This window comes from Cupressus sempervirens, chromosome 4, assembly GCF_028749045.1.
Source record: "Cupressus sempervirens isolate cs-2001-9-10 chromosome 4, ASM2874904v1, whole genome shotgun sequence".
In the NCBI taxonomy this organism is placed as follows: Eukaryota; Viridiplantae; Streptophyta; class Pinopsida; order Cupressales; family Cupressaceae; genus Cupressus; species Cupressus sempervirens.
The window spans coordinates 907958236-907968748 of record NC_143121.1 but is presented as its reverse complement, the minus strand read 5'-3'; positions in this window follow the sequence as shown (position 1 = coordinate 907968748).

Sequence of the window (10513 nt, the reverse complement as noted above, 5' to 3'; positions counted from 1 at the left end):
ATGATAGAGAAAAATAATAAACAATGGTTTGAGAAAAGAAAGATCTTCATGAGAGAGAGAGAGAGAGAGAGAGAGAGAGAGAGAGAGAGATCATAATTACAAGGGGATATATGAGAGATGTTATTGATGATTATAAGGAAGAAATGTGAGAAAGAGAAGATGAAGAGGATTAGAGATATGAGTTTACATCAAGGATAAAAATAAGAACATATGGTGAATGGAGTTTAGGAGAGAGCAAAAGAGAATAATTAGGGAAAGAAAAAAAAAAGAAAGGGATAGAAAGAGAGATGGTAATTATAGCGAAGCGATAGTCCAATGGAAATAAGCAAAGAGATGAGGTAGAGAGAGAAAGAGAGTAATTAGGGTATGAGAGAGGGCAAGAGAGAGGGAATAGATGGGGAGATTTGGGAGGAGAGAAATTGAAGTTTTATTTATGGGAGAGAGATATGAGAAAGTGATAGAGGAGGATATGAGTAAAAGAGAATAGGAAGAAAATTGATATAGTATTTTCAAAGAGGATGATTAGGGATTCAAATAGAAAGATATGAGTAAATAGGGATCTAGGGAGAGGTGGTCTACGGGTGGAGAGATTAAGAAGATAGGGAAAGGGGAAAGTGAGACAATGATTAGATACAGATAAAAGAGGATAATTAGTACTCAAAATAGAGAGAGAGAGAGAGAGAGAGAGAGAGAGAGAGAGAGAGAGGAGAGAGAGACAGAGAGAGAGAGAGAGAGAGAGAGAGAGAGTAATTTTAGGGAGGTGATGGTGAGAAAGAGAAGGAGAGAGATGTTATAGAGAGAGAAAGAGAGGAATAAAGAGAATTAGTAATTTTAGAGAAGTTGTGGTGAGAGGGAGAGAAGGAGAGAGATGATGTAGATAGAGAACGTGAATAATTAGGATATAGAATACATATAAATAAACACACACACACACACACACACACACACACACACACACACACACACAGAGAGAAGGTAATTACAAGGAGATATATGGGTGAGAGAGACAATAATTGTCAAGGGGCATGTGTGGGATAGAATTGGAAGAGGATGAGATACATAAGATATACATGAAGGATAAGTAAGTGGATGATATAGTTTGAAAAGGGAGGGTAGAGAGTGAAAAAGAGTAATTAAGAAAAGATAGAAAGAGAGTGATGGAGAGAGAATGTAAAATTATAGGAAAGTGATAGTTAGAGGAGGAGAAGCAAAGAGATGGAGAGAAACAAAAATAATAATTAAGTTATAAAGTAAAATAGAGTCATTTTTAGGAGATTATATTCTTACGACAATCCACTCCGAAAGATACTAAAAAAAAAAATTGTAATTTTATTCTTACAACGATCCACTCCGGAAGCTACTAGCTATATATATTATATATTACATAATATATATAAAGAAAGCCTAGATATATTGAGACTTTAATTTACATTATAAAAAAAAATTTAAAAAATACTATTAAAGCCTTCATATCTCTTGGCTTTCTTTATATATATTATATAAACTATTAAAGCTTTGGTCTAAGATTTCTATAACAAAAAAGTGTACCGTGCTTGAATAAGGGAAAAATAAAAGTATCTACACATTTCTAGTAGAGGTTTCTATATGTGTGTATATATATACATATATATGTACATATACATACATATACATATGTATATGTACATACATATGTACATATACATATGTACGTATACATATGTATATGTATATACATGTACATATGTATATGTATATGTACATATAGATATGTATGTATATGTACATATATATGTATATATATATATATGTAATATATATATATATGTAATATATATATATATATATGTAATATATATATATATGTAATATATATATATATATATATGTAATATATATATATATATATATATATGTAATATATATATATATTACATATATATATAGATATGTACATAGATATATATGTATATATATATATATATTATAGATATATATATGTAATATATATATATATATATAGATATGTACATAGATATATATATGTACATAGATATATATATGTAATATATGTAATATATATATATGTATATATATATATAGATATGTACATAGATATATATATGTACATAGATATATATATGTAATATATATATATATATATATATATATATATATATATATATATGTACATATCTATGTACATATATATATATATGTGTGTGTGTGTGTGTATATATACATATGTATATATATATGTATATATATATACATATGTATATATATACACACACATACATATATATACACATATGTACATATATATGTATATCTATATATATGTATGTATATGTATATATATACATATGTATATATATATATGTATATATATATATGTATATGTATATATATATATGTATATATAGCTAGTATATATATGTATGTATATGTATATATACATATATATATGTATATATGTATATGTATATATACATATATACATATATATGTATATATACATATACATATATACATATATATGTATATATACATATACATACATATATATAGATATACATATATATGTACATATGTGTATGTATGTACATATATATGTACATATATGTACATATGTATGTACATATGTACATATATGTACATATGTACATATATGTACATATGTACATATATGTACATATATATGTACATACATACACATATGTACATATGTACATATATATATATATATATATATATATATAAAACTCAAACAAACTTTCTTAGTAAAGAAAGTTTGTTTGAACGGGACTCTATTATTTGCAGTCACCCAAGTACCTAGTACGATTTGGTATATGCAACTACTTAATTGATAGATGCCAATCACCCAAGTACGTAGAGCATCAATCAACAATTGGATGTATCATGCTCCGAATTAGGACCAAACAATTAAAGCTTTTGTCTGAAATTTTTCTAATAAAATAGTGTAGCGTACTTGAATAGAGAAAAAAATAACACATTTCTAGTAGAAGTTTGTTTGAGTTGTGCAACTAGCTATATATAATAATAGAAGTTTGTTTGAGTTATGCAACTAGTTGTATATAATAATATTATATATATATACTACTAGCTATATATAATAATATAAGTTTGTTTGAGTTATGCAACTAGCTGTATATAATAATATTATATATATACTAGAAATATGTTTTTTTCCCTCTATTCAAGTACCCTGCACTATTTTATTAGAAAAAACTCAGACCAAAGCTTTAATCGTTTGGTCCTACTTCGGAGCATGATACATCCAATTGTTGACTGATGCTCTACGTACTTGGGTGACTGGCATCTATCAATTAAGTAGTTGCATATATCAAATCGTACTAGGTACTTGGGTGACTGCAAATAATAGAGTCCCGTTCCGTTTTCCTTCGCCATTCAAAATACCTGGCCCACAAAGACAGACTGCGAGAAGAGTACGTACACCAATTTTGCACGCCTTCAACGAGTAACAAGTTGAGAGATTAATTGACGATTCAGAGAGTAGTAAATTTTAAGCCTACCAACCAGAGGGGAGCTCTCCTATTTAAATGGAACATGCGCATCTCTCAGCACTCATCCATTAAGTGCAATTTGAAAGAGCTTATATTTCTTTGCAGCAGAGAGAAGGATGAGCATCATACACTAAGGAAGAGGAAGAGCACATGGTTAAGCCCGCCATCACGGAAGCCCTAAAAGAGGTGGACTAGGAATCCCCTGACTTAGCCACCCGGGTGATGAAAAATGAAGGAAAACACTTCTCCTATATATGGTATCGACTTGAAATGGATTGGTGAAGATGCTATCAGCCTTCGCGAGGCTCGCCTTCGCAACCATCTGCAGCGGCGCGGTGGTGGGGGTTTTCATGGATGCTCGACCAACACATCTTTTCCAGCCCCTCCAACACAATGCCGATGCGCTCCAGTGGACTCTCGCCGATACATTTCAAGTCAATGCCGCAGGAGAAGTGTTTTCCTTCATTTGTCGTCACCAGGGCTGCTGCGTCATAAGCAAACAAATATTTGATCTCCTTCAAATTGCACTTAATGGATGAGGGCTGAGAGATGCACATGTTCCATTTAAATAGGGGAGCTCCCTCTGGTTGCTAGGATTAATGTTTACTACTCTCTAAACTTGTTACTCAATGGAGGGGTGCCAAATTGGGGCAGCGGCTGTTCAGCCACGAAATTCGTTCTGGCTAGGATGCCCCATGCCTCCATGCATCCAATCTCTGTCCCTGTGAGTGTCATCAGTTACCCTGCAAGAAAGAGTTGCTTTAAAAATTCAAACTTTTATCTTAGTCTTATATTCTATTTTGTCTATTACTTTTTTAAGTTTTAACTATTTTTTATTTTTTATTTTTTTGATGAATAGTTCTTTTCTATCAATAAATTAATACATTAGTTTTAACCATATGTAATTAAGAGCTGTGAAAAATTAGTGAAAAATTAATAAATTATAAGTATTGTATTTCTTATTTGATAAATTATAATTATTATATTCTTTATTTGTTTATTTAATGGAAAAAAGTTTTGTTTTTTTAAATTAATAATTAGTTTAATTATGAAGAATTACTATTTATGTTTTTTTGATGAATAGTGTTTGATTCCGGCTTCGGCCGTGTGAACTTTTGTGGGGTGATCTTTTTGTGAATTGTAATCTTAGTATATTAATTATTAATAGAAAAGAACTATTCATCAAAAAAATGTAAATTATCTAATTTAGTTATTAAAAGTGCTATAAAAATTGTTATATTATTTTCTTATTAAAATTTGATGAAGTTGATAAATAGTTAGAAAGATTTTTTTTTTTTTTTATTAAAAAAATTCATAAAAGATTATAAGGAAAAAAATAAATTTGCACATAGTTAATAAAAGTTCTGAATAATGTTAGGATTAAGATTATTTCCACTTTACTATTTATTTATCTATTATTATTTACTATTTTAGGTTTGAAATATTTTTAAACAAGGTTACAATGCAACAAAGTTCTTAATATATAATTTAAATTAATTGTAAAAGTATGTGAGAAAGGAAATTTTTAAAAATATCTAATATGCACAATCACAATCATCTTATATGTTAAATTTATTGGTAAAAGAATAATTCAAAACTTGTTATAGAAAAAACATAAGCAATGGTAAGGTACATTAATTAAACATTAGGCTTAACATTTTTATTTTAAGTTTGTGCAAACATTTGAGGGGCTTAGGATTAGTCTAAATATTAAGAATTAATTACAAAATGTAAGGATGGTTCTAATGAAATATAAAAATTAGTAATTTAAAAGAAATGTTGTAATAATAATCTTGAAATAGGTTACAAAGTGATACAAATAAGTTATCTACAGATATTAAAAATAAAATTTACATATTTTTCTATTTTCTAAGTTTTTACAAATATATCTATAATATGAAAGTTGTAAAGATTGAAAAACTTTTAATATGAATTTAATGTGGCTACACAATCTTAATAATACACACTAAGATTGCCTTTACATTTTTGTTTGCTAAGTTTAAATAGTTTTAGGAAAAAAATCCTTAAAAGTGTAGGCTATTCAAAAAAATTTATTAAAATAAAATTAATAATTAATTAATGAGAATAAGATTATGAAGTCGATTATAATTACTGTTAGATTCACATAATGTAAATGGAGATTTTCAGAAAGGGAAAAAACATGTACAAGATCAAACATTACATATATTTTGATGAGATTTCTGGAAAATATGTACATAATCAAACATTATAAGTATTTTTCTTAAAATATGGAAATTGCCAAAAAAAGTGCTCTTATCAATCCGAAATTTTCAACCAATCAAATTATAAATAGTTAAATTTTCAATATGTTTAGTTAAGAAACACAAATTTATATTTTAAATAAAACAAATATTTCAAATACATAAAACGTATCTAATTTTTTATTGGTGGTAATAGAAATGTTTCATCACTAGTTAAGTTTATGTCATTGCCTATAGTTCTAGCCTACAAGAGGAACTAATAATAATTTCAAGACATGGTATGTAATGTAAGTAATTGAAAGGGAGAAGTTTTTTTTATGATTAAGATTGTTTCAACACAATTTTTACTTATCAATATATACTTTTTGAACTCTTTGAACTCTCAATCTTTAATATATAAAATATCTATTATTTTAATTTTAATTTTATTTATAAATTAAAATTGATACAATGGGTATGGATTTATGGATTAGAGGTTACTTCTTGGTGACATTTATTTATTTAATTCAAATAGAGTTATATAAAAACATTAGATTATATGTTATAAAATTTTAATAAATTTAGATTTTATTTTGTTTACGATGTGAATTTAAGTCAACATATTAAAATTTAATTATTATCTCTAGCGAGTCTTTACATTCATAGCATTTTGACATAGAGTCTTGTGAACTAAGTTGGGTAGGTATCATAGGATGGAACCATGGGGGGTACAGAAAGTAAAGAACCTAAAAAGTTAGAGATTTAATCTACCTATAGTCTACTTTTGCACCATTATTATCAGCAATAAATGCTTGAATGGTAGGATAACTTAAATACATGATCGATCAATCAATCTAACATTATCAAGTGTTGCAAATGAAATAGTACCGAAGTAAACAAAATCATTTACTTTTATCCAAGCCAAGGAAGATAACACTAACAAAGTAGAAAATTCTCATTGCTTTTGAAGATAAATGAATCCCATAGAAATAACTCCAGGACTCTTCTACTCTAATAACAGCTTGAAATACCAAAAATGATTGGGCAGAACAAAGCTCCAAGGAAGCCAAATTCCAAAAGAAAAGGGTGGTACTACTTCATTAATAACAATGGTGTTACAATGAAATCGAAGATACAAGATTCATCAACTTTACTGACCCTAGACCAATCGACAATTATCTTATTTATAGATTACTTCCTATGATATTTGGCGGGTAACTAACTTCTTGTCCTAACTAATTCACCTACCACCTTTATTTTTGATATTTATTGAATCTGATTCCATCTTCACCCAATAGAAACTTAGAGAAGAGGCAATTACATTTATAAAGCCATGAAAGGAGGATGGAAAGAAGTGGGGAATAAGGAAAAGGATTTCCCAAAGAAAATCTAGTTTGTGAGCGTCAATCTTTACACATTTTTTCTATCACATGTCTATCAATTATCACTTTTAGATGTCCATGGATTGATAAGAGCACTCCACTCCTCTGACAACCATAAATGCATCAGGTGTACAAGGAAATGTGCAGTTGACAAAAAGGTATTCTTTAAATGCCATCATTAACTTCCCATCACATCATTAAGAAGTATGTCGGTCACACTAGTGGTGTAAGGAAATATCTGGGAGGAATCTTTGTACATCCACCTATGCCTTAGAAGGACTGAAGCTCCTAAACCTTATAGCACGAAACATTGACTAATGACAACTGTGTAATGAAAGCTTACCTGACCAAGTCATGGGGAAAAGAAATCCTCAAACCCAATTTTTCATTCTGTAGAGTTGTGTTTCCTTGGGAAGCAAGTGAAATTACAACTAAGAAAGTAATTAAAGTTGGCCAAACAAAAATCTGCATGTTAAAAATCTTGCTTGCAGAGGAGTTCTCGTTGCACACCCTCCCACCTCATGACACTGAAGGGGTTGAAAATAGAAGGGGATGCCTCATCAACCCAGGAAGATAAGTATCTCAGGTCCAACTTAATGGAGTGTCAGTCATGCAAGTGCCTCTTCTTTTGCTAACTCATTTCTTGTAGGGCATAAGGCCCAACTTTCTTCATTATCAGCTTACTATATATCCCAACTAGAAATCTATTTTTCTTCAAGTGCACCATTACTTCATCTCCAACTTAAAAAGGTTTATGTCTTCTCTTCTTATTTGCACTTTCTTTATATCCTTGATTACTATCATTAATATTACTCTTCACTTCCTCATGCAAATTCTTCATAAATTCCACAAATTCTTATGCTTTAGCACTACTCCTTATTTTAACATGCAAATTTCTCAACTTTATAGTTCCTCTAAGACTCATGCCATTTAATATCTCAAAAGGTGTCTTCTTAGTACTTATTTTCACTAAACTATTATATGCAAACTGTGCTTGTGCCAAAATTGAGTCCCAATTAGAAGGTTTATCTCCAATCAAGCATCATAATTACCCAAACTTATTTTCACAACTTCAGTTTGTCCATCTATTTGTGGATGAAATGTTTTGGAAGTCTAATGGGAAATTTAGATATTGAGAGGGGGGGAGGGGTGAACCAAGATCTATAAAACTTTTACCCTTTCAATAAATATCAAATCTAATAACTTCACCTCTAATCCTTATCTTAACAATATCATAAATCACATTAAAATTTATTACAATGATGTATTATATCTAACTACTAATCACATCCATGAAATATGTAAACAAATGATCAACACATAACACAAAATTTTGGTTACCCAAAAACCCTCCAAGGTGAAGGTAAAACTGGGGTGGGGATGGAACCCACAAATCTTCACTACTTGAGCAATAAAGTTTTCTTGTTAGGACTACAAATTTTGATCACTTATGATGATCTACCATGTGAGAGTTATGACATGTTAAGAGCTTACAAGACTTATACATTCTAGACCTTTATCAGGGATTTAAGATAAGTAAGCACTATATTAAGAGATTTACAAAGGTCTGTTAGGACCACTCTGTTAAGAGATGTACCCTAATTACACTTGTTGGAATGTATCAGTACATGATCCTTCGGTTTTCACTTCAAATGTTGATAATGGATCCCCTCTTTACAATCTCTAATCCTTTTTCTAATCAGATATGTATTTGCTCTGCACTTCATTGCTTTTGAAATGCTTAATTAATCTATTTGATTCACCTTCAAACTTCATTTCTACCATCCAAACTTGCAACCTCTCGAGCTCACACATAAGAAATTAGGGTTTGGATCCTCATCTTATAGCTAATTATAGAATTTTCTAGATCAAAATCAATTATCTAAATTTATCACTTTTTCCACTTAGAACTTCCATTTTTCTAATTTGCCAATCACCTTACATAGGGATTTATGATCTATAACCAAATGCATAATCTCCTCTGTGATTTACTCATTGATCATTAAAACATGCATTTAAGTTAGAAAAAATGGATTACCTCAATGTTTGTGCCATTCCAAATAAATATATCAAAATTGGTTAACTCGGCACTTGAACATTCTGATGCTCAGTCATGTCTAATGTTCATGTTGTCACTCGGTCTCTATTTGCTCAACTTATATTGTGTGAATCAACATCTATACACTCGGCATGAACTATCTTTTGAATGACTTGACATGTATTAGAGTACTCAATGACCATAGACTTACCCACCAATAGTAACTTCTTGACCTTAGTAGAATAGCTTGGTTGTAGTGATGACTGACCAACTTTTTCTAATGAATGACTAAATGTTTGAAACTAATAGACAACATAACTTAGGGATCAACAATCTCCCCCTTTGAAATTCATGGAAAAAATTCTTTGTAATGATCAAAATATTACATTCCAAAATTGAAAATAGTACTCCCCCTTAGATTATGATGCATACCTATTTGGTATCCATTATACATAGACTGACTCTACCACTCGATATATACATACAAAACTTCAAAATTTCAAAATAGTTTTTCCTGTATTCATCTGATCATGTCTACTATCCCTCATTATTTGATCATGGCCACTACCCCCCTTATTTTTGTCACTCATGGTTGCTAGGGTGGAGTAGTGGTAATGTCATACTTGTCCAAAAATGGTTTATAAATTTCTACTATCGTGGCTAAAGCATGATCCCAACTCATCTTTATAGATTCCAAAACTTGAATCTTTATCTCTAGCATAGCAGCTAGATCAACCAGACTATCAATAGTAGAGATATTTGAATCTCTTCTCTATGCAACCTCTAGGTGAGGTGTCAACATTTTTTGAATAGAGATGAGCTTAGCCCTTATTCCTCCATCATAAGCCATCAATTCGGCTAACCTAGCTTGGGCATTATTAATCTATTAAAGTGAAACGAACTTGAACTTGCATCCATGTTGAAAGAGTGTCATGTCAACCTTATATATCCCTATAGTCTATGTATGAAGTCTTGATTTTCTTTTGTAAAGAATGTACCATTAGATAATTTTTTGTACAAAGAATGAATATGCTTGATAACTTCTTCTACATTGTTTATAATATTTTATAAATGTGCTTTCCTTTTTGCAACTTCAGTGGAAACTTTATTATATTCTTCTCAAATTTTTTGGCTATCCACTGCATCAAATTCTCATTTGTATCAATATCAATATCATTTACCTTCTCCACAATTTGAACTAGCTAAGAAATTGGAGCCTTCTCATAAAGGTGTTCAATATCAAAAGACTCTATAAAAATTTCCTTGACCTCATGCAATAGTAACCTTTTTTGTTGCTCCCTTCTTAGCTCTTCTTATCTAGTTTTCCTTGCCAATAGGTCTTACAAGGTTATCATCTTCTCATAA